Here is a 23,911-nt window from a genome sequence, read left to right on the forward strand (position 1 = left end):
CTAATGAATATTTCAGGTTTGTGGTTTGCTCGACAAATCATACCAAAATTATGCCTAGCCCAGATATTTCTTACCAGCCAGTGTCTATATCTTTGTTACTCCATTGATATTCCAAATCAATTATAGATCACCCAACATGCACACATTCTTTCAAAATACATACAATTTGACATACACTAGGTACTCTCCAGCAGCCCATTTTATCCAAGTTCCTGACACTCTTGACATGCAGATTCCACAAGAGCTCTGGCTTTAGACTTTCTCAGAACAGTCCTGCGTTTCTCCTGTATTGGGGCAAAGGAATTCAGTTTTCATAATTACTTTTTGTTTCCTCCACATCACTAGGATACTTATCCAAGCATTTCCTTTCTCTAGCAAGAAAGAATATGCATAACATTATTTCAAACCTTCCCGGTCCCAAGTCATATGCCCATCACTCGCACTAAGAGTAGTCTAACTACGAAGAATTATTGCTTCTCATTTCTGGTGGGTGTTTTTTCTTTAGTAGTGTGGCTCTCACTATCACATCCTCCTTCTTTGCCATTCTTTAAGTGCAGTTATACTCAATCCCTCCAACAACTACTTGTAGGACTGCTGCTTATGAATAACTGGATTCCAAGACAAAAGAATCAATGTCTGAATCACAAGATAAACATTGTTTCGTTCACTTCAAAATGAATGTAAATAAGTGAAAAGTAATGATTTATTTTGGAAAAAAGCAAAGCAATATTTTATTATGAAAAGGGGTTAATTGCTACAATTTACTACATCCATAGCATTTGATTATATGCGTGGTTGCTATGGTGGAACAATGTGGGACTGTGCTCAAGCTGGAATTTGCGATCTCTTTCATAACCGATTTGTTTACAAATGACTGCCAAACAACAAGGTCACATGGTGACTTTCATGTTCACATCTATACAAAAAGAGAAAGTGCTCATCTGATCCGATAACATAAAAAGCCACTACATGGAAATGCCCGCATTGGTAGATGTCACAGTTAAATGCTCCACACTTCCATGTCTTTGCCATGAAGGCAAGTTCATTAGCTTTTTGACACTTTTAAAATGTGACTTAGGCATGGGAATCTGAGAAAAGCTCTGGTAATTATTACTTGGAAACTTTGTCATTTAGTAGACCTGCCAATTTAACAAAACACAAAAGGTAATGGGAGGATCCTTGCAAATAATTAACTACTTGCAATCCCTTTGGTTGCATACCAACCCATAATACTGTTGCCCATAATGCCACGTTAAATTAGATACAGCCATATGCAAATCAGTCTTGACCTACTCAAATAGCAACAGCCCAGCCCGTACTACTATGTCAGGTCCCCTCTGCTGAACACAAACACAATAAGACCAGTTTCGCTCTGAATGGGGCTCTTCAGTTCAGTTGGATGTAGCTTGGTTCCAGAGGCATGGTGAGTAAGTGACCCACATCTGGGCATGCTCTTGGCTGAGCAATTGCCAGTGGTTAGACATATTGCAAACATCTTCCCATCGCCTTTTGTGTGTTTAATTTAACAACCCTGTTATAGAGCTGAAGGTATATCATAAAAATGTCAACTACTGAGAACATTTAGGATGACATTTGAGGTAATGGTGCTTGATTCTGTATTTTTCAACATAACTGAACAGTTCCACACTGATGATTCACACATTTGAAGCAGCCAGTTTGTTTGCTTGCTCTATTTCTTGGTTTGCCAGACTCTTGAGTAATTGCACAGAGCATTTAAAATGGGACAATTCTCCCAATTAATAGCAAACTCTTGAAACTGCACAGTGCGAAATTCAAAGGCTACATAAAAATAAATCAAATCAGAATCAGAAATCTGCCACCTTGAGAGGAAAATGGGTTAGTTAAAATACCTACCCAGGAAATATAATTATTTTTCACTCATCATTAACCCTTAATTCTAAGATGTGAATATTTCGACCGATGTCTGTTAGACCTGTCAGCCTTAGGGCTGTCATCCCCCAAACATTTTGCCTTCCTCCACCATTTTTCTCTGATCTCGCTTTTCCTGGCCATATGACTCTCTGAACTTTACCACTGCCAACCAGTGCTAAAGTGCTTGTGCTCTCACATCTAAACATGGCAATATTGGCTTATCTCCAATGGGCATATTTAATTTACTTATAAGCCCCTAGCATAATGGTACTACGTATGCCCAGGGTGTGTAAATTAAATACTACTAGTGGGCCTGCAGCACTAATTGTGCCACACAATTTAGTATTCCCTTACAGCCTGCATTTGCAGAGCCTGTGGGTGCAGTTGTAAACTGCCATTTCAACTTGGCCAAATCAACCTTTTGTCATGCCCAAATCTTAATTTTTAATAGATATGTCACGCCTAGGATAGGCCATTGTGCAATGTATTTAAAAAGTAGGACATGTACTTTTAAGTTTTACATGTACTGGTAGTGAAAACCTCTCACCTTCATTGTTCCCTACTGCAAGGCACATCTGTTCCATAGAATAACATTGGAATTGCCTTATTACAATTTATAAGTGGGAGTTTCAAATGGGAAGAGATAATCAGTTCATTTTTGGTGTCTGTTGAATCACAATTTAAAATCCTAACTTACAGTGAAGTTGTATTTTAAATTGCAATTCTGAAAATGCCACTTTTAGAAAGTGATGTCATTGCACTTTTATTGGAGCATCGAAACAAGCCTTCCCTGCTCGACAATGCGGATGTAAGCTGCTGCGAGTGATGAGAGGCGGAGTTACAGTCTCCCTAAAGCTTTAGGAGGGAGAAAGCTGTGATAAAGTTCCCTTGGATAAACAAGAAAACTGAGCAAACACTTGGACATCTCAGTTGGCGCCTTTAGTCTTTTGTCCATTTGGGACACGTGGAGTGTGTACCGATGGGGAATCCGTCCCGTTTACTGGGATTGGATATTGCCTTGAACCGAGTCTGAAGTACCCTTGTCCTGATGAAGCCATAAGAGATGACTGGATGAAACGCGACCGTGACTGCGTCAACACCTTTTTGATAAGGAGTCCCCATAAATACTCAAATTATTTATACTTGGTATATTTCTTTAGGGCATATATGTTTTTGTATATGTAGTGTATATATTGTAGATGTGATGTACATATATTGTATGTTGTATTGTATATAGAGAGGAATGCTAGCTAGGTTGTTACATGGTTGTACAATCCTCTTGTTTATATACAGTAATTGTTTATATTATTTTTTCTTGTGCACCACCTTTTCTTTTGACACGTATATATGTCTTTATAAGCTTGTGAACATTAATGATTTCAAATATTTGTAACCAACAGGATAATTGATTATATCTTGTTTGGAATTGAATGTTGGATTGATCCCTCTGTACCAATGTCTTTACTTTTACATCATTTGATGTCCCTTGCTCAGGTATGGGAGGGTGATTTGGGCAGAAACCCAATATATTTTTTCTAGTACTTTTAGAAAGTTGGCACTTTCTTGCCTTATCCGTTAAGAGCCTGTAGCCTGTTTCTGGTCACTTCATTGGGTGTAGCGGACAGTTGGGCTTTGTGTATTCCTCCTTAACAGACACACAGAATAGGGAATGTAGGTGTGCCTGTATGGGCCACCCCTGGCAGGATGGTAGCAAGAAACTTGGGGGAGCCACACTGAATGGGCTGCGTTCTGCATCACACAAAGTACTGCATATCCCCTGCAGTTAGTCTGGAGAACAGGTTAAGGAATGCAGAACCTAGAAGCTTTTCCCCCATTTCAGGGGCACCACTGGAAATAAATACTGGACCTCAGACAACAGCTCTTCAGTACACTTCTGGATCTGTGGATACTTTGTGAGGAAGAAGGACTACTGTCCCGCTGAAGGACTGCCACTTTGCTAAACAGCACTCTGCTGGACTCCTGCTTTGATGTAGTGACCAACCGCCTGCTGCCTTCTTGCATGGGTGAGAAGGACTGGACCTGCATCTTTTGATACCAAAACCCAGAATGACACCAAAGGCTAGTCTCAAGGACATCACAGGCTTCCAACTACCTGCATCTACATCTGGATTCTTCTATCTGTGAGTCTATCCTGCAAAGTGGTGTCACCCAAGTCCTGGACCCTTGGAAGTGGGCTTAAGGTGCTTTGCCAGCCTTTGTGATCCAGTTGTCAGACTGATTTGCATATAGCCATGTCTGAACTGGGGTGGCAGAGTGGGCTAAAGAACGGTGCTGGATTAAACCCAGATCTTTTGACTGGGTGTGAGTGTTTGATTGGTTCAGATGCTCCGTCCATTACCACCCCCTTTTGTACCGCTTTTGGCCGCCATAAGTGTGGCAGGGTATGCTCAGACGTGAGTCCCTTGCTCACTTTGCCACTGGATTCAAGCAAGCTGGGCTGAAGACGGCTGGAATGCCAGAAACCGGTTCTCGGAAGCTTGTTTGCGGTCCAGGGAAGGCATGGTTTGGCAGTTCGGGCTGGACTGTTCCCATGTGGCACAGGGTCAAACTGATTTGCATATAGCCATGTCTGAACTGGGGTGGCAGAGTGGGCTAAAGAACGGTGATGGATTAAACCCAGATCTTTTAACTGGGTGTGAGTGTTTGATTGGTTCAGATGCTCCGTCCATTACCACCCCCTTTTGTACCACTTTTTGCCGCCATAAGTGTGGCAGGGTATGCTCAGATGTGAGTCCCTTACTCACTTTGCCACTGGATTCAAGCAAGCCGGGCTGAAGACGGCTGGAATGCCAGAAACCGGTCCTCAGAGGCTTGTTTCCGGTCCAGGGAAGGCATGGCTTGGCAGTTCGGGCTGGACTGTTCCCATGAGGCACCGGTCAGACTGATTTGCATATAGCCATGTCTGAACTGGGGTGGCAGAGTGGGCAAAAGAACGGTGATGGATTAAACCCAGATTTTTTGACTGGGTGTAAGTGTTTGATTGGTTCAGATGCTCCGTCCATTACCACCCCCTTTTGTACCGCCAGTGGAACTGAAGCATCTCTTTTGCTGCGCAGCATCATCCCAAGCAGAACCGATGTATCTCTACTACTGCATAGATTGGAGCTGTAGCAAACACTTGCATCACCATCATACCCCACACTGCCTTTGGATCCACTTCTGTGCAGCGTATCCTCAGCAAAGGCCCTCACATCTCTCGCCGTCTGCACCCTCGACAACGGTGTCAGACTCTGCATCGCAGCACTGCAGGCCCTCGGAGCCCACGCATATCCCTGACTGTGCGGAACACCCCTGACTACGCCTACACATCGTAAGCCCTCAGCGATGGGAGCCTTGACTTCATTGCAACAGGACCTGGCACCACAGTCTCTCCGACTCTAGGTATCGAAGCATCGCTTTGGCTACATGACGCATCTTTAGCACAGATCCACGCAACGCTCTGCAAACCAGGATTTAAGATACTCTCTCCAGCAGGTCTAACTGAGTCCCTTTAACTGGCCATTGCTCCATCGTGGTTGACCTCAACTTGTTACTTTGTTCCAGTCTGGCACAATTAGATATCCACAATTGGCTCATTAGGCCTTTGGCACTATTGTCCCTGAAACCTTTCAAATTCAATATCTCTGTTTCTACTAATTGGATTTTTGTTGTTTTGATCTTGTTTTATTTATCAAAATGTACTCTATTTTTCTTATTGTGTTGTGGACTCCTTTTGTATGGTGTTTTCATTGTGTTACTGTTTGAAGTGTTGCCTCAAAGTTACGGCTGACAGCTCTGTGCCAAACTACTAGAGTGTTTAGCACAGCTTAATTTGAGGTTTGCTTGTGCCTTACCCTGACAAGGATTGTGGTTGCTGCTTGATCAGGGCCCCCACTCCAGTCAACTAGTAATCCAATTTATTACAATTGCCATCACAGTTACTTAAGTACTGATTTCATTTACCCAAAGACAAAACTGTAGAAGAAACTTGTTTACAATAACTCTGTCAGCTAAAATACCAACACTTTCTTTATTAAATAAGCCACAATTGCAATTACCTCACAGAATATGAAGAAAATGGTGGACAATGTATCCGCCACCTTATTGAGTGACACCCGTGGATTAGAGTAACAGATTGAAAGCTCCGAATCATTAGCTTCAAAAATACAAATGCTCTTGTGTGCTTCCTAAAATCTGCCTATCAAATTATTCAGCAATTGCGAAGAGCAGACTAAACATTATAATGCTGATGCTCCTATGCAGGGCAGTGGTCAAGACTAAAGATCAGGTCTCTCCCAACACTCTGGTTAAGCAAAATCAATTAGTAGTTTCAATGAAACTAAAATATGACTTCCTTGTCGCTTTTGGCACCACAAAATCCGAGAGGAATCAAGATAGGGAAGTTAGTCACATTCAGCTCGTCAATATGCTGGGCTCCTGCTCCTTCATTTAGCTTCAAGTGATAGCCACAGTTCAATTAACCAGCCCACCTGTGGAGGGTTCCAAATAGATATATGACTTGAATCACATGATTATTCTCGCAAAGGAGAATGTTCAGACCTAACTCATTGTTTTCTAAACACGTCTTGTGCTGACTCACAACCCCTTTTTGATGTGCAAGTGAGACTTACACATTTTAGAGGGCATCTCTCATGCAGACATTACTCATTTGCCTTTCAAAAGAAAAGGAATGATTGTTACACGTGTGTATGCGTCATTTACATCCAAGTTTGGAGCACACAGAAATCGTGTGTAGCATCTGCATTTATCAAACCTATCTCAGCAGAAGCTTCAGAATAAGGGACTCATTGAGGGTAATAGTAATTGGGTCATTAGATGTAGATATTCACATCCATTGCTATGCATTCCTCTCACTTACCTACCCATCTAAACTTGCACATCAATAAACAATGTGTAAAAATGGAAAAGTGCATCACTTGTTCTCCATTTCAAAGGATAAATATGAAAAGGGAATACATTTAAAGGAAAACAATTTTTCACAAACAAAAATTTTCAACATGACATTTCTGAAATTTTTATATTTTTTCAATACTTAGACTCTGTAGAGAGGTGACTCCATATAAGCTTAAGATAAAAACATACCTCATGGCTGCATTTAAAAGCCATACACTTCTAGGCATGTGGTCAAAATAGTGAGGGTCACCTATCAGTATATCTTCGATTTTTTTGACTGAGGGCAGCGCTTATGCAGTGCACAACACCCTATTAGGTTGCTTGGAGTGACCCAATAAACAGTTGTAAATCTCTGCAATGCACAGGCATATACCATACATTCCAGGACTTGTTATTGTTTTTTGTGAATCAGCCCTATGCTGTATTAAGTGTAAAACAGATATCTAATAAACAAAAAAGATAAGAGATGGCTCTTACATTTCGAAACTATGTGTTACTTTTCATAACAAAACATAGCTTGTCTAAGCAAAATGTTGTTTTCTACACTGAATAAGTTGAATCTAATCGCAAATCGCTAATATGAATTCCAAACATATGTTTCCTGTATGATCTATCTAATAAGTGTCGTCTTTTTTGTGTATTGTGCAACAAAATGTATCCACAAATGAAAAAGAAGGATAAACAGAGTTGTGAGCAAACAACCCCAAAGAACTATATTTAAATCATGATCTGATAATCAGTTATAAAATATCAAACAGTGGGCAAATAATCAGTAACCCCATTTTATTTATTTAAAGAAAATGCCCTTGTATCAAAAGTGGTTTGCCAATTCGAAACCTCAAAACTGACATCTTGATGTTCTCTCTAATTTAGATACAAATCAAAGAGTATAAAAGATATTTCGACCCATGAGGCTCTCAAGAATGCCGTCAACATGGGAGACTAAAGCCTCTGGAATCAAACATTGATTTTCAGTCATTATCACACATCAAGACATACCCCTTTTCTGGCCTACTTGTATTTTGGAGAAGGCGCCTCTTCTAATGCAGGCACCCACCAACAGCAATGCAGTGCCCAGTTGAACAGCAATGTTGCTGCCATGGCCCTAAATAAAACTTGTCATTGAAAAATCCGGAGGAAATGTAGTTATGATTTACTTTCTCCTTTGGAGAGAATGTGATGTAATAAATCTTTAATCTTTCGCTGATAGTATGAACAATAATTGCACAGCTTTAAACATTGTGATATATGTGGAATTGAATGATATACTATCTAGCTTCAAAAGGATCGAAAATGTGTCTCGGTATCAGTATTTTCAAGGATATCAACTGTGAGGCATTAATATGTCTGAAAAAAAATTTATTGCTTTTGTGATTAGTAATCTTGCTTTGAGGCTTCTCTCCGTTTAACTAACAGGCTAAATTTAATGAGCCCTTATCCTAGAACTCGACAGTGATCTTAAAGGAAAGATGGATGCAGCCCCTGCGTTTCTTTAAGATGTGACGATGAAGACTGCTGGTAGGGGGTTCGAGGCAGCAGTGCTGTGTTACCGATTTGTGTGTTGTTTTCACCATTTTTTGCCTGGGTGAATATATACGTATTTCTTTGTTTACTTAACACATTATAATGTGATAATTCATGGCGCTAGTTTTCATCCAGGCATAAGACACTTTTCAAAAGATGCCTATTTAATCGTATTCAAGAGTAAATTGAAAGGGCATGATTTACACTGTTCATTAGACTCCTAGAGCAGGTGCGATACGTTTAAACGGCTCTTGAGGTTCCAGAACAGTGTCCACTGACAAGCCTGTTCACATGTATTTCGCTTAATTCTCATAAATAAACAAATATCGAAAGGTTATGACCTAATTATGTTGACCACTGTGGTCATTTGGCTGCCGTTTGCTGTATTTCTACTACAATTGCATTCATTTTAAAATTGAATCAAAATGTCCTGACTTAAAGCATTAGAAGCCACTAAACTTGTAAAAATGGAAACTAATGTACTTCTAAATTATCTGAAGTTCTGAAAATATTGGCAAACAAAGTTGTTCCAAAGGCAAATTAACATAGCCATTCAAATGAGTTTTGGGTGACTGCAAATTTTCATAGTGCAACACAGCTGTGCTATTATTAAAATAGCAAGACAAAAGGCTCTTGAAATAATTTTACAGGGTTGTAGGCCTGTGTCATTTAGCTTAATGTTAGTGGGGGAGATATGAAGCAGATAACAGAGGATTTCTTGACTGATCTGTGCTGCTTCCCTTGAGAAAGGCAGTAGAATCCCAAACGATCTTAAGCAATATTTGCAAACAGTAAGTATGACCCAAAAATCAAACCAATAGTATGGATGTACACCTGTGAAACAGAATTTCCGGCAGAGTGCCCCAGGGGTACATCCATGTGTGCACTCGTTTTCTGAGCCCCCAGGGCACTTCGTATTAAGGAAGCCACCGCTGGTCCCAGCTCACATGTAGCACCAGCTTGATCCAGAGGGGATTTTTCCTCATTTGCAGGGCTGCGCATTCACATCAATAGCATGAGCTGACCTGGTCTTGAGCCAGCACACCCAGTGAGATGTAGACATCATTTGGGGCTGGTTGTTCTAATTTGAAGTGTGTGTTTCTTTTCAGACACTGAGCTACACAACTGTGAGTGGAAGTGAAACAATAAAAGCAACACCTCATTGTGTCTAAAATGCTATTGTTACTGCTCCAGCATTAAACGTTACAGTACAATACGCGGAAAGGTAGCCAATAAGGACATGAGAACGGAAAATAATTCAAGAGTCACCCAGTAAGCACTGCTTGTACGAACTGATAGACGCTCAATACCACGCAGGATGGTGAGGGTACTACAAGGCAAACATGCACATGTATTTTGTTGCACAATGAAGCATCTTTGTGTACTGGTCCTGATCGCAACTGGTCCGCTCTCAAATGTGCCAGCTCAGATTTTTGGATGCCACTAAAAAGTCACTGTCAAAGCCCCAAAAGCCACACTGTAAACAAGTGCTTTTAACTACCGCATTGTGAACCTACTCTTGGCAGAGATCTTTGGACAAACGTGATTACTGTTATGAAGAATAAACAGTATTTATTTTCTGTTCGCAGAGCACTATCCATCTCATCTCTGGGCCTCTAGCAGGAGTCGAAGCTGTCTGAATGGGGAAAGGAGATGTACTTCCAAAGGCAAAGCTCTGTAATGCATTTATAAACCAGCATGGCCAAACCAGTGGCTTAGACTTCAATAAGCATCTACAAATGCTGCTTCCATGTGCTGCATGCACAAGCGCTGTTTATCACATTAAAGTCTGCCCTATTTCCTTGTCAATGCTATGAAAAGTAGAAAATAAAATCTGTATAAGATACCTATAGGAAACAAAGACTTGAGTGTGACACAAATTGTGATGGTTAGACGTACTTTTCATGTGTAAAATGGTCCCTGATGCATTCCATGGAAGCACTTCCTGGAAGGCAGAATGCTACATTAAATGTCCAATAATACCAGCTGAGAGAATACTTCTCCTCTGGGTGACGCCAATGTCCACTGTGTGTATATAATAAAGAATATGTACCAATAAGATTTGAAGACAAGCAAGCTGTGAAGCCAAACCTAACACAAATATGAAGAACCTAAACTATGGAAGGTAAAATAAGTGATATGTCAGTTCCAGAAGTAAAATGTAGCTGTTTGTATAAAAAAACGCATACACAAGCACACACATACACATGCACACATACACACACACACACACAAACAGCGTGCACCTTATATAGGTAGTTTTGAAATCCGAACAACTGGACTTTATAAACTTCTGTATGCGATTTCAAGATATATTTTACTTGCAGAACTCACTTGAAGTGCATTGTTATGTAGAATGTACAATGGATACATGCAAGGTACATCTGGACAATATTGTATAAGACCCACCAGCACTGCTGTCCTGTGCTCAACAAGACACAGGTTCAATGAATGTCAGGATGTTATGTAAAACACAATTCTTGCAAGCAAGGACATTTGAACTTTCCACCACTGGGGACTTCTTTATGAGGTCCTTCTTATATATGCAATGGAACCAAGAAGAAAATGTGCCATCTTCTTCAGAATTACAAGGTCCACAGTAACACCACATACCCACTTTTTCCACACAGTGATTCTGGGTGAAACTGTTAATAAAGACAGCATTGCCACTAGAATTGGACAAGAAATTGCCTATTCTTTCTGTATGTTCTCTATTCTTTGGGGACACTATGCAACCATCATTAATCTCACCTCCTCTACCGGGTTACAGGTATCTCTGGAATGAGTAACTCTAGGGTTGGAGTTACCGGGCTTCACACAAATTACCTCAAAATGAAGCCCCCAATGTGTTGTGTGGACTTGTCTGCTTCATGGAACAACGGATCTTGAATCTCCTGCCATGGATGAAAATGGGTTAGAGACAAATTAAAGTTTTAAAACTCTTCTGAAGTTAATTGGTCTGTTTACCTATGCTAGATCCACAACTGCTGGTGGCATCCCATCAGTGCAATATGAATAACAAAACTCTGGCTAGAGTGTGCAACTAGGACCTTACAAGGGGCCAGATACATTGTATTTTGGTTACACTTAAATACCGCTTTACACTCCTGGAAAGGCACTGAGGCCTATTTGCGTACAGGTGGCATGCTCCTTGATGGGAGTGTTTTGGAAGTACAGTGTGTGTCTGTCATATGGCCTAGGTGAGAGTATAAAATGTGTAATGCCCTAATTACCACTAGACCAATGATGAGTCGAGAGTGCAGCTGTAATAACGAAACAACTGTTTAAGGCACGAACTCACATCCAGATGAGAATATGAGTAGACTGTAAAAGTCGATCTCTCAAGATATAGTTAGGGAAAGTATGAACAGACCTTGTAGAGCGGACGACTTGTGGCCATTATAATGAGTCGACAGTTTGACTATAACATTTTCTGTTTTCCATTGAATTCCACAGGGTACATGGCATTTCATGCACACAAGATGCTCCTGCGTTAAGATTTTATACTCGGTGTTGGATGGTTCATTTAAATCCCAGGGTTATTACTGAAAGTGAAGTAACGCCAATAAACAGCAAATTTGCCCTGGTCATTGAGTGCGTTTCTGGACTTAATTTAGTTTGATGGCGAAGACATAGAGTGGGAACAAACGTGCCTGTAGAACTTTTATACTTGTTAATGGTACATTTGCTCAGTTTTTGTGTGGGCAGTTTCCACCAGCTGGCAATGGATGATAAATGGATGAAGTGGTAGAACAGTCCGCCTATGCCACCATTAATGGCATCATAATGTCACAATGAAATGGGGTATTTAGATCCGAATAGCGCTGAACAATTCTAATATCCGGCCATCAGCTGATGTTAGAAATCAGTGGCGTTTCAAGCGCACATTAAGTAAATAAGCTTAGGGTGAATGTATTTCAGTTTCTGTATCTTATGCAGGGCATTTTTTCTGCATACAACCTTGGGTGGCTTTGGATTTTTCGCACAATTGGGTTTTTCTACATTGGGTTGACATTTGGTCCGCTTTTCGGAACAGTTGTTTTCTTTTCAGGGACAACTCTGCATTCTCATCTTGAAACGTATAAGCCTCCCCTTCAGACGGTGTTGTTTATTACTTCATCTCACGAAGACCACTGATTGATATAGGGAAGATCCAAAGGTGACTGTGCCTTTTTTGCACAAGTGACACAAAACAGAGCTGTAATTCCTTGAGTCAAACATTTCTCAAATGCCGGCTTTGGCGACTAAGAGGCTGGTAATAGTCTCACATTTAAATAATACAGGTGTACCTTTAATCAGAATGTACCTGAAAATACTAATGTGTCTTGATAAAGTAGGCACTTCACTGTGCTAAGAATGATAATAAATATTCAATAAACAAACCCTTTAACTATCTGTATAGCTATCTGTCTGGCCGTCTATCTATCTATCTATCTATGTACCTATCTACCAATAGCCAAAATACCACATTTAATTCGTTTTAAATGCTAAAAGGTATAAAACATTAAAAGGTAAAATTTATGATATGCACAAAATTGATACTACTCCCTCCCTAGGCAATGACCAGCCAACATTCACCCACTGCGTTGCCCCAGTCACAGTGTGCCCATTTTGTACCTAGTTAAGTATAGTCTCACTACTTTTTGTCTTACAATGTTAGCATTGTACTTTCACTGCCGCATCCCTCGACCCTCTCCGGATACACATTCTTAACTACGTTATCCAACATCTCTGGATATGTTCTCGTGTGCCATATTTGCTTACTCCACACCATACACCTGAAAGATGGACTTCCACCTTCACTAGACTACTAATGATACACACTACATTAGCCGTGGCCTGTTTTTTGACAACTATGGCAAGCTTTCTCAAGGGCAGAGGAAGACATTTTTGCAAGGTCATTCGATGATCAAAACCTCAAACAGATTTACAATTACATTAAAATATACGTTTCCTGAGCACTGCAGAGGATGATTAAAAAATATTCAATTAAGCACAGCACAACAAACTGGAGTCGTTGTTCAGTTACACAAATCAAGCACGACGTTTCTGCATTCACTAGGGTTGCAGAGGTAACAGCAGCAGTAACAGTGTTGAATATTCAGATTAAAGTGGTGGAAAATCCATGAAACGTTTGAATCTGAATCATCAATTTTTTCATGGATAGAAATAAATTGAAAGCACATAACTTAAAAAAAAATAAAAACAATGTACAGCCTAAAACAACATGTGATGTAGCTGAATAACTTCAAAGCACCTTCTGCAAAGAATGAATGCTAATGGGCCGGTTATAGGATAAGAAAACAGCACACACGAGTTTGCCCTGTCTCTAGTTGACATTGATCTAAACAGGACACCAGAGATAACTTTTTTATTTGTATGAGCGCCTTTTTTTTAATTAAGACTCACATACAATTTGTATGCCAGTATTTCAAGCTTTTCTTCCAAAGAGAAGAATTAAAACAGCCATCGAGCAGACATTTGACCCAATAGGTGTAAAAGTGGGAAATACATTAGCAGTGAACGACCCTTCACCTAATCATCTCAGATTTTTTTTAAAAAACATTTAAATTAATTTTTTTATTGTATGTATTGATATTTTTCTGTAGCACAGGCATGATCAAAGAGGATAAAATAGACAGGAAATGTAAACACTGCATACATTTACAATGTGAATGCTTTTGTAAGGTAGAAATAAAAAATGTGCCTCTATCTGGAATTTTATCAACTTAAGGGTGGGGGTAATGTGGCAAGTTTTAGAGGGAGATCAGTAAAGATAAACAGGTGATATATTATTAGTGGATGGTTTTATTTGAGTGCTGGTGATATGTAGATATTGTAGATGGTAAGCACAGCGTGTACACAGGACTAAATTGGGATCGTGAATTTTAAAAAAAGAAAAATACTGTATATTTCGGAGCACGGCACCAGCATGAATGTGTAATCTAATCACTTTAGGGAAATAATGCCTTAGTGTTTGGTGTCTGACTCCCACGCGTGCGGATTTTTCAAATGCTACCTTCCATGTTCGACACAGGAGATTCAAAACACAGTCTTCAGTGCCTAAATGTAGTTTCTCTTTTTCATTCAATGTCAGCTTTTTCCCTCAAGGCCCCTTTCTAACAAATTGGCCAAATCCAGATTAGTGTAAAGTTAAGTGGGCTTTAGAGCATCTCAAATGTGAAACACAGTTCTTCGTGTGGATCAAAACTTTCTTGGCTGACCAATTTCAAATCCTTGCGTTCACTGAGCTGCCCATGGCTTTACCTGGAAAGCCTCCAATTGACACGGTCTTGGGGACTCAAATGCAGTCATTGTCAGGCCGGCTTGGATAATGCACATTCTGCTAATCCTGCTCTTAGCGCCACAAGAACACATTAGAGACAATTACAAGAGCCGAGCAAATCCGCCAGCAGTGCAGCTTCTTCAAAGAGCATAAGGGAGAGAATGTGCTCTGCAAAGTGGACTGCAAAATCACAGGAGGGAATCAAAATAAGAAGATGCTATTTTTAGCCACACTCTACACACCCCAAAACACACACACACACAACACCACACACTACCACTGACATACAAATTATAATCAAAAGTGAACATGTGACAGCTTTTAAATCTGATTAACTCTCTTTGAGACTTTGAGAGGAGATGTTTATTAATGCATCTCCACCCCCCCCCCCCCCTTTACCATGGGTATTTTTTTCATGCACACCCACACATAATTTAGTGGCACACTCAACTTTAGGGGTGGTCGCTGACAACTAGATAATCAGCTGGGATGAGTTGTAGGCAAAATAAAGGCACTTGCCTATGGAAGACTTGTGTCAACCTTAACTAGGGCTTGACGCGTGCATATTCCATAATTCACACACCGGTGCAGAAGCTTGCACACTCACACACAATCAATGCCACACACACCATAGAGCACCGGATGTGCACAGGTGGTTGCAGAATACTGGTACTTGTACCAGGCGTCCGTGGCACTCACAGGAAAGACTTTCAACTCCCCCCTTCTCACGGCCTTCAGAATATGTACAGAGGACGTGAATTCATAGACACAGCCTGTTACACTGGGTCCATGAACTCCCTTCTCTATTACTCAGCTCTGTGTACAATACTAATGCACTGCGCGGCCGCCGCTTCGGTCCCTGGCCCTGCAGTCTGCAAAGATAGTGATGTATAAAAGCAATTCCACTCAGCAAACAGTAATATGCTGCATTTAAATGACACCTTAACTATGGAGTACAGCGTCCCCACCGCCATACCAATGAACCAGGCCGCATGGCTGGAACACGGCGCTGTATGGGGCGGGTTTAGAATGGAATCACTGAAATGTGTACGCACTACCAAGGCGTTTGAGAACCTGCCATTTCATACACCAGATCGAACGAGCTGTTCTCTAAAAGAAAGGCGTTCACTGATTGAAAGCTGATTGAATTACACTCTGGTGGGACAGCTTAGCCTAGTTAGCGAGGGAGCGTGATGTCACGTGAAGCCGTGAGAGATATTCGTGGAACCTCCGGGTCAAAGGTTTCTGTCAGGGACAGACTCAACTCGTCACCTTTCCAAGGTCGTTAAAACGAATATGACTGATTGGAGGCTAGCATCCTTCAAGCACCTTGAGGCAGTTCGAGTGGCGGAGTGCGCTGCATACCTGGTGCTGGTAATTTTTGTCGCTACCATGACGGTTTCATTTTATTATTGTTTTGTTGTTTTGGTTGCTAGTGTTAGTGGTACTAGGAGCAATGTTGCCCTAAAGACACGCCGACGTTATATGCTGCGCACATGATACCTGCCCTCGTGCGTGCTGGGCGCGAGAACAGGCATGCACTACGGAGAGCGAAGGGTTTCCGTCAGGTAATTGCGAAGTGGAAAGCTGTGGTAGGATTGTCACAGTATAAAATGTAATCTTGCTGTCAGAATGTGTGCAAAGCCGCTCGAGCAGCGCGCGCTCTGCATTTCAATGGCAGGTTAACTGGAGAGCGCGTCTGGGCCCCCATGCCACTTGTACACTTGAATAATATGCTAAACACGTCATTAACAATTCAGTTAAACTGAGGGTCCAGTTTGGACCGGGCGTAAAGAGAGGTTGTTGTGCTCGGGGCATTATCCCCGGGTTCCCAAAGGAGCATCAATTCACCTTTGTTTGTCGTATGCAAAGCAGCCATTTCGCAGTCGCTGGGGTGTGCTGCTCCCAGCCAGCCCTGTGTATACATCTCGGGCGGAGAAGCAAATGACTTGTGACAGTCTTTGATTGGGGCTGCTTTGCCTTGGAAGTCGTGCGGGCAGTGCCTGCACTTCTCAGACAATTGCACAGAAAGGCGCAGTATCTCCCTGGAGGTGCCCCCTCCCCCAGCACCGAGAGGCAAAAAAAAAAACACTGCACTGGAACACGCGGCCCTGGTCTCTCTCTCGCTCTTCCTTTTAAGAATTTCTAGTGCGAAGCAAGCACTCGTTTTTTTCAATGCATGGCTAGAATTCCTGTAATGTATGGCGGCAGTGTTGTGACTGCACGGGTAGAGTGCTGGAAATGCACGGAGACACTGCAATCCAAGTGCACGGCATTCAAGTTCTCAGCAAGGCTGCAGCTAAAGAGTGAAGGCGCGGGCAGTGTACTTCTAATGCCTGGTGGCATAGCTACAGGGTTGGACTGGCCTATAAGGCAATCAGGAAGTGCCCAATTGGTTGGTCTCAAATGTCGGTGTGGTGAACTTTTTTGGCTGTGTGTGGGCCTGTTTTATGGTCTGCTGTTAAGGTTTTTACTGTTGACTTTCCTGATATTAAAACGTACATTGTTTGCTGAAAGCTCAAATCCATGCAGTTTTCCATATCTTGCAAAACACTTACACAGTCTGTCTTTAGAGGTTAAAAACTGCCCCAATTTGTAAAAATGGGCCAGTTTTATTTCAGTAATTGAGGGCCAGTTTTATTTTGATGCTCTGGCCTATTTTCTGCCCCAGTTACCCTGCATACGTACCTTGTGCATGGGCAGCACCCTGATAATGTACGGACAACATCTTACACTAGGGTAAGACTAGGTATACATATTGTACAGGCTCACTCAACATAACATGGGTATTTGTAAAGCACACATTCACCCGTGTGCATCTTGTCACTGAAATAACAGAGGTTTATAGATGCCCAACTCATGGTACTCATTTTATCAACCTCAGAAGAATGAAAAGTTGAGTGGACCCCCTACATTTGAACCTGTGACCATGAGGTCAAACACCGGCCGCTGCGGTGAACGTATTATCCACTAATCCACCGAACCCTTAGTTCAATGTGTGGCATGGACGCTGATAATCTATCGAAGTCCTCCTTTTACAGTGAATCCGTGGTATCCTGATAATTTATGGACTCACTCCTATTTCAAGTTAAGACCAGGGTACACCAAATGTGTGGAAACACTCATGTTGCAGCATATGACCAGCAAGGTGATCACGCATGAGGCACTCATATTCCAGTATAAATTCAGGTTTCTGATAATGTGTATACTCATTCCTATTGTAGTGTATGTATTGATGTTAATAGTGTATTGAAGTCCCGCTGTTACTGTGCATGTGTGGCATCCTGATAATGTATGGACACACTCTTATATCAGGCTAATACCAGGGTCCACCTAATATATAGGATCACTTTTTTGCAATATATTGCCTAGAAGCTGATAATGTATCCAAGTTCTCATAGTTCAGTACATGGGTGGCATCTTAATAATGTAAGGACAAATCCTATATCAGGGTAAACTCAGGGTACACCTAATGTAAATGTGTAGGCTAACACTTATTGCAGCATATGACCATCAAGGTGATAATGCGCAGTGGCACTTATATTCCAGTTTAAATGCAGGTGCTGATAATGTATGGACTAGGGATCTACAACCTTTTCTGGAATATGAGCTACTTATGTTCAATGAAAGCCGCCCCCGGCTACTAATATTATTAGTGTTGTTTTGGTGACCACATCAGTCAGCATTACATTAGCGGCCACCATTTGCAAGATTGCAGCCGCGATTATCTCAGTGCATTAGCCAGGGTTGCCACCAGTATTGCAAACAAGACTTTGTCAATGTGGTACGCCTCTAGTTGGGTAATACATAACAGCCATAGATGTAATGCCCCTGGCACCAAGGTAATATATCAATAATAGGTCCCCACAAAGCTGCATGATTTGTCTCTCAAATATCAGCCTTAGAAATGCAGCCATGTTTCTATGTGAATCAGTTTATGATTTCTGAAAATGCACACCTTCATATCTTCAATACATGCTTTCAGGTTTGGTATACATGTATTAATTTTGCCAAGCAAAAGCTGGTCTGCACACCGGAGAGCTACTTATAGGTAGCTAGAGAGCTACCAGTAGAGCCTGAGTTACTCGTTGGAGAAGCCTGGTGTAGACCCACTTGTTTTGTGGTATATGGCCTGGATGCTGATAATGTTTCTGAGTACCCATATGTGAGTACACGGGCAGCATGCTGATAATGCAAGATGGAAAGTGTAAGACCAGCATGCTTATAGCGTAGTATGATATTCTTACTTTAAGGTAAGGCAGCACGCTTATAATGGATGAGTCACATATATTTTAATGGATGGTAGCATGCATAGAATCTATGGAGTCCATTTATTCCAGTACATGGGAGCATGCTTAATGTGTTCGATGGTACTCTGACTTCAAGGTAAGGCAGCAGGCGTATAATGGATGAGGTCACAAACATATTTCAGTGTATGGTAGCCTCTATTTAATATATGGGTTCCATACATACCTGTGCATGAGAACATGCTTATAGTATAATGAAGGTCAATTATTACATGATACCTGGAAGCATTCTTATTTCATTCTTGGGGTAGCACGCTTATAACATATGGAGGTACTCTGATTCCCGCGCATGGAAACAATGTCAATACATATAAAAGTACCCTTAATCCAGTGCAAGGCCATGAGTGTGATCATTTATAGAAACACTAACCCTGCAGTGCAGAGCTTGATATTCTGTGCAGGCCCCCTTCTCCCAGTATATTATGGGGTGCTGTCAATGTACAGACTCACTCTTACTGCAATGTATAACCTGAAAGATGAGCACGTCTGGAAGCCTTCGCAGTGCAGTCCCTGAGCACCATGTTGATAATGTGCGGAAGCACACGTACTCAAGTGCAAGAGCAGCTCGCTTGGAGTGTATAATGGTAAGCTTTTTCACTGTAGGGTAACACACTTACAATATATGTGCTCACTTATATTACAATGTATGGTAGCATGCATGGTCATGGAATCTATATTGATACTCTAATTTCAGCATTCGGGTAGCATACTTATAATGTATGGAGGCACTCTTACTCCTGCTGACTGACATTATGCGATTACTATACAAAAGCACTATTCTTTCAGTGCAAGGCCACCACTGTGATAACATTTAGAAACACTGCCGTTTCAGTGTATGGTCAATGTGTTGCTAATCTATACAGGCTCCCTTCTCCTAGTGTAATGTGAGGGTGCTGATGATGTACAGACTCACTCTTACTTCAGTGTAGGATAGCATGCTTGTAATACATGTAGTCACTTGTTTTTCAATGCATGGTTGTCTGCATGGAATGTAAGCAGGTGTATAGGTAGCAAGTTTATAATGCATGGATTTACTCTCATTCCGGTGCAAAGGAACCATGCCGATAATGAATGAAAGCTCTCTCATTCCAAGCAAGGCCACGAGTGTGATCATGTATAGAAACACTCACGTTTCGGTGTTTGCCCAAGACATTGAGAATCTATACAGGCTCTATTCTCCCACGTGTAAGATGAGGAAGCTGATAATGTGCAGCCAGTGTATGGCCTGAAGGCAGATAGCGTATAGAGAGCATGTTGATAATGTGAGGAACCTCTGGATGAGGAGGAAGACAGGCATGTATGGTGGCAGTCTTCTTTTAATGTATGAGAGCATGCTTCGAATGTATGGAGGAGCCAATTCCGGTGAATGGGGAGCACACATATAGAGACTAAAGCCCTCAAGTCAATGTATAGCTAGCGTGTGTTTGATATACGGAAGCATACCTGTTCAAGTGTCTGGGTAGCATGCCCAATTTCAGGGCATGGCAACCATGCCGATGATATATGAAATGACTTATTCCAAGGCCACGGTGGTGAAAATGTCAGGACGCGCACTGGTCGCAGTTTATGGCCGCGGCGCTGATAATGTGCACAGGTGCTCTTCCCCCTTTTGTAAGAGTAGGATGCTGAGGGGACCCCACATAACAGCGCATGGTTGCAAGGCGATAGCTGCCGTTCTTTACACCCGATTTAAACATACACACATGATAGATTACAGCCGTGCTGCAAAAATAAATCATTAGGTCTGCTAAACGCGGAACGATATGTTTTGTACCTAGCCGGTGCTCCGGCTCATATCGCCCTGTTAAACGAATTCATTGCTGTTCGGTAAAAGAGCTGCTTCTGTGGCTGAGCTCGTGCACTGAATGATGACATAACCTGGGCACATCACCAGCTCTCTCTCTGCAGCCCACGGCTCTGCTTTGTCAAAGTAGGCGCACTCCCAAAAGACATGCCAACCCCCATCGCCTCCTTCCGCTTCAGCCCAATGCTTCCGAAGGGATGGTGATGATGAACTGCCTGCCACAAGCTAAGTGGGCCCTGCACTGGGGTCGGCTGGGACTAAATGCCATCCACGTGAGCCACCAGAGCCCTGCTGGCGACACACGTCGCGTCATTGGTAGTTACCACGTTTAGCACCCTGAGGCCGCCGCATCTCCCTGAAATCTGCAGGAGGTGGTAGGAGAGAAGCTAGGAAAGAAAGCAAAAGGGTTTTGACTGCGCAGCGTTCCCTCAAAGCTATCACCGGGAAGAAGTCAGAGGGGGCCTGTTTCCCTCGGCGGCAAGAAAGGCGATAAAGTCTCGTTACAACAAGCAGTTGTGTTCCCTGGTCAGCGCTCGCGGGCAGAGCCTGCTTCCTGACTATGACACAGATAGACATTTCAAACGCATTTCCAGTGCAGCGCTCGTGCTGTCACTAGCCGGCTCACCCCCCTCCAACAAGTTGCAAATAAAATAAATGCAAATACGGAGCCTCGGCTGATGCAGGCATAGCCTCCCTGGCACCGTTCGTGCTTCTCACGCTCACTTAGGGGCAGCTATCAATCAGTGCTCTAAGTAGATAGCTCTTCAACAAAGCGCACAGAATGAAATGCATCGAGGGGCTGCAGAAGACGCCTACCATCCTCACAACATGTGTATAGATGGTGCGTCCTCAATGCCCGTCCGAGGCCAGGGGAGCCCTGATGCAGGCATGGTAAGACTGTACTAGTGAGCCAATAGAGTTGACCCTTTAATTGCAGCCCGCCTCTCGACCCCTCCTCCCCCACCCCAGACCCAACAACCAGGGAGGTGGAGGTTCAAGGGGTGCATAGTTGCCCTACAGGGCATCACTGGCACGTCGCCGTCTGTATCTCTTGCCTGCATCTCCCAGCATTGGCATGTAAAGGCGTTCGTGGACAAAGCACACATTCAAGTTGCTTGGCTGACTCCCCGGGGCTTCGGGGGCTGTGAGCTGCGCTGCCCAGCTGGTGGTGCCACCCGCCCTGCAGAGCGCACTCCCGCTTGGTGCTTACCTCCAGATCCAATCCTCCCGGGGCAGCAGCCAACCTGCAGTCCACTCTCAGCACGCCAGGGGCGGCGAAGGTAACCAGGGCTTGGAAGAAGCCAGGCGGACCATTTGCACGGTATCCCTGGGCCGGAGCTGCCACCCTCCTCATGCCATGCGCCTTCGTCCAAGAAGTTCAGGCCGCAGGAGCAGACGGTGGAGCGCTCCGGGGAGAACTTTGCACAAGTGCCCGGGCAGGAACTGAGACCTCCAGAGAGTACAATCAAACACTGCCCAGGGCAGAGGAAACCAAGCCCACGAGCAAGGAAAGCCCAAGAGGGTCAAAGACAGTTGCAAACCACCGAGAAGTGAAGGCTGTGGCCCCAGGGAGTGAGGCACAGACAACTGCGTGTGTGCAAGGACAGTCCTCAAACAGTGAGGTGGAGTCTACCCGGCCTTGGTCCGAGCCCGTAGAGTGCAGCACAGTCCATGCAGTGCTGCTCGGATACAGTAGAGTCCACTCCGAGTCCTGTCAGAATCACCAGAGGGAGAGAGAATACGCGCCGAGCCTTGCTTCCGTCCTCCCGGTGCAGCAGGGTCTGCTCAGAGTGCAGTCGGGATCCTCAGAGTGCAGCAGACTTCACCCAGAGTGCTGTCAGTGCCTTCAGGGTGCTGCGTGATGTGCTGCGGAATGCTTCAACTAACACAATTAGGGCGAACCTGGGAGCTGTCCATGGGTTCAGGAGCCTCGCTTAGGAAGAAGACATTGGACAAAACTGCTTCTTTAAAGGCCAAGCGGAGCCTTTCAGGCGCTGAGCTGTCCAGCTCTATTCCTGCGGCACCGGGCAGCTGCGCGCCGCTGGGTCAGTATGTGCGCTGTGATCCTGTGTACTAGATCGGGGCTGCTCAGGTCATTGACTGGGTCTGCTTCTTCGCGCGCTTGCCGCAGCCGTAGGGATGTCGTCTCACAGCCAGAGTGTTTCCAGCACTCAATGAACCGCCTCGACTGTCTCAACTCCGCTCCTGTGCCGGAAGACACGCCTCCTCTGGCAACGTCACCGAAAGGCGGGAACATGCAAGCAACTATTCCTTTGCAACCCCGCCCACGTCAAGTGGACCGACTGCAGTGCCTCTCTGCGCGTCTCTATCAATCCCGTGGCCAGGCGGCAGTAGGAGGCGCGCGCACAGTTAGGTCGCTCTAAACGTCCGGTGCGCTGACACATTCACACTGCTTTCTTTTTGATGCATCATTTTGTATTTATCAAGAAGGATGCAGTGTGCCGCTCTATGAAGGAAAGCAGTGTTCCGCAGCCTGCACACGTGTAATCTCACCAATTTGCTATTTATTTGTCGTAAATGTTGCCTACTGCCGGCGCCGTGGTCGTTGCTGGTTGCGGTGTACTGTGCACTGGACCGGGCTTTGGGGAGGTGGCCGCCCATAGCGGACGATGAGACCAGACTGCCAATGGACTTCGAGCGGAGGGCTGCATGCCAGCCACATCTGCTAGTGCTGGTCTGAGTCTGCCCCTTGAGGCTGCGCGGCATCCTGCCCTGTGCGCCACCACTGGCATCCCTGGCGCCATACCAACGGGTATGTGTGCACTTAGGGAAGGGGAGTGTACCTGGAAATTGAAGATAAAAGAGCCGATGCATAGACTTTTAAGAAGGATATCGAGTGCTACATCACTAGATGAGAGGCGCTCGGAGGAAGGGGGTGGGGGGCAGGTGTCCTGTGCTCCACGATCAAAGAAGAGAAAGACAGAGGGGTGTTTACTGGAGCCGGGGAAGAGAGGGGCATGGAGCTCCATGCTCAAAGGAGAGACAATGAGGGGGCACGCTGGAGCAAGAGTGAGGGTGCCGGGAGCTCTATGGTCAGTGGGGAGAGAAAAAAGATGCGCGCAGTAGCCCAGGTGTTCCCGGCTCCATCACTGAAAGAGGCGCCCTGCCAGGAGCCTGTGGAGTTAGTGTATAACACCCACCCGCCCCCCACAAGCGAAGAAG

At 43.7% G+C, this 23,911-nt stretch overlaps 1 protein-coding gene across 1 annotated transcript in view; it reads right to left on the bottom strand.

Moving 5' to 3' along the window:
• The window catches only part of LOC147718846 (protocadherin-11 X-linked-like), a 409,953-nt gene extending 387,046 nt beyond the window's left edge, over positions 1-22,907 (bottom strand). The window contains exon 1 of the mRNA XM_086964615.1: positions 21,939-22,907. The gene's annotated coding sequence lies outside the window, so the exon portion shown is untranslated. The remainder of the gene's footprint in view (positions 1-21,938) is intronic.
• Positions 22,908-23,911: the final 1,004 nt, after the last annotated feature.

The sequence above is a fragment of the Lissotriton vulgaris genome, chromosome 4_1, assembly GCF_964263255.1.
Source record: "Lissotriton vulgaris chromosome 4_1, aLisVul1.2, whole genome shotgun sequence".
NCBI lineage: Eukaryota > Metazoa > Chordata > Amphibia > Caudata > Salamandridae > Lissotriton > Lissotriton vulgaris.